The sequence below is a fragment of the Moschus berezovskii genome, chromosome 4 (assembly GCF_049115385.1).
Source record: "Moschus berezovskii isolate FMDL1 chromosome 4, NW_MosBer_1.0, whole genome shotgun sequence".
Classification (NCBI taxonomy): Eukaryota; Metazoa; Chordata; class Mammalia; order Artiodactyla; family Moschidae; genus Moschus; species Moschus berezovskii.
Genome location: NC_142463.1, coordinates 77,506,853 through 77,509,575, shown reverse-complemented (window position 1 = coordinate 77,509,575; position 2,723 = coordinate 77,506,853).

The window sequence follows — 2,723 nt, the reverse complement described above, 5'->3', positions numbered from 1 at the left end:
ACATTTCATGCAAAGATAGGCTCCATAAAGGATAGAAATGGTATGGACCTAACAGAAGCAGAAGATATTAAGAAGAGGTGGCAAGAATACACAAAGAACTGTACAAAAAAGATCTTCAGACCCAGATAATCACAATAGTGTAATTATTCACACCATTTGGCCTTAGGAAGCATCACTAAAAAACAAAGCTAGTGGAGGTCATGGAATTCCAGTTGAGCTCTCTCAAAACCTGAAAGATGACACTGTGAAAGTGCTGCCCTCAATATGCCAAAAAATTTGGAAAACTCAGCAGTGGCCACAGAACTGGAAAAGGTCAGTTTTCTTTCCAATCCGAAAGAAAGGCAATGCCAAAGAATGCTCAAACTACCGCACAATTGCAATCATCTCACAAGCTAGTAAAATAATGCTTAAAATTATCCAAGCCAGGCTTCAGCAATACATGAACCGTGAACTTCCAGATGTTCAAGCTGGTTTTAGAAGAGGCAGAGGAACCAGAGATCAAATTGCCAACATCTGCTGGATCATTAAAAAAGCAAGAGAGTTCCAGAAAAACATCTATTTCTGCTTTATTGACTATGCCAAAGCTTTTGACTGTGTGGATCACAGTAAACTGTGGAAAATTCTGAAAGAGATGGGAATACCAGACCACCTGACCTGCCTCTTGAGAAACCTGTATGCAGGTCAGGAAGCAACAGTTAGAACTGGACATGGAACAACAGACTGGCTCCAAATAGGAAAAGGAGTACGTCAAGGCTGTATATTGTCACCCTGCTTATTTAACTTATATGCAGAGTACAGCATCTGAAACTCTGGGTTGGATGAAGCACAAGCTGGAATCAAGATTGCCAGGAGAAATATCAATAATGTCAGATATGCAGATGACACCACCCTTATGGCAGAAATTGAAGAGGAACTAAAAAGCCTCTTGATGAAAGTGAAAGAGGAGAGTGAAAAAGTTGCCCAAAGCTCAACATTCAAAAAACTAAGATCATGGCATCTGGTCCCATCACTTCATGGCAAATGGATGGGGAAACAGTGGAAACAGTGGCTAACTTTATTTTTCTGGGCTCCAAAATCACTGCGGATGTTGATTGTAGCCATGAAATTAAAAGACACTTACTCCTTGGAAGGAAAGTTATGACCAACCTAGATAGTATATTAAAGAGCAGAGACATTACTTTGTCAACAAAGGTCCATATAGTCAAGGTGTTGGTTTTTCCGGTGGTCATGTATGGATGTGAGAGTTGGACTATAAAGGAAGCTGAGTGCCGAAGAATTGATGCTTTTGAACTGTGGTGTAGGAGAAGACTCTTGAGAGTCCCTTGGACTGCAAGGAGATCCATCTTAAAGGAGATCAGTCCTGGGTGTTCATTGGAAAGACTTATGTTGAAGCTGAAACTCCAATACTTTGGTCACCTGATGCAAAGAACTGATTCATTTGAAAAGACCCTGATGCTGGGAAAGATTGAAGATAGGAGGAGAAGGGGATGACAGAGGATGAAATGGTTGTATGTCATCACCGACTCAGTGGATATGGGTTTGGGTGGATTCTGGGAGCTGGTTTTGGACAGGGAGGCCTGGAGTACTGCAGTTCACAGGGTCACAAAGACTCAGACACCACTGAGTGACTGAACTGAACTGATTCAAATGTAAAAGAATACACCTTCTTCTCAAGTGCACATGGAACGTTCTCCAGGATAGATCATATCTTAGGTCACAAATCAAATCTCAGTAAATTTAAGAAAATTGAAATTTTATCAAGCATCTTCTCCAACCACAATGCTATGAGACTAGATATCAATTACAAGTAAAAAAAAAAAAACTAAAAAACACAAACACATTGAGATTAAGCAATACATTTCTAACAACCAACAGGTTACTGAAGAAATCAAAAGGGAACTAATGAAATTTATTGAAATAAATGACAATGAATAGGACAACGCAAAACCTATGGGATGCACCAAAAGCAGTTCTAAGAGGGAAATTTGTAACAATACAATCCTACATTTAGAAACAAGAAAAACGTCGAACAGACAACCTAAATTTACACCTTCAGTTCAGTTCAGTTCAGTTCAGTCGCTCAGTCGTGTCTGACTCTTTGCGACCCCATGAATCACAGCACGCCAGGCCTCCCTGTCCATCACCAACTCCCGGAGTTCACACAAACTCATGTCCATCGAGTCGGTGATGCCATCCAGCTATCTCATTCTCTGTTGTCCCCGTCTCCTCCCACCCCCAATCCCTCCTAGCATCAGAGTCTTTTCCAGTGAGTCAACCAAAGTATTGCATGAGGTGGCCAAGGTATTGCAGTTTCAGCTTTAGCATCAGTCCTTCCAATGAACACCCAGGATTGATCTCCTTTAGAATGGACTGGTTGGCTCTCCTTGCAGGCCAAGGGACTCTCAAGAGTCTTCTCCAACACCACAGTTCAAAAGCATCAATTCTTCGGCGATCAGTTTTCTTCACAGTCCAATTCTCACATCCATACATGACCACAGGAAAAACCATAGCCTTGACTAGATGGACCTTGGTTGGCAAAGTGATGTCTCTGCTTTTTAATATGCTATCTAGGTTGGTCATAACTTTCCTTCCAAGGAGTAAGCGTCTTTTAATTTCATGGCTGCAATCAGCATCCACAGTGATTTTGGAGCCCAAAAAATAAAGTCTGACACTGTTTCCACTGTTTTTCCATCTATTTCCCATGAAGTTATGGGACAAGATGC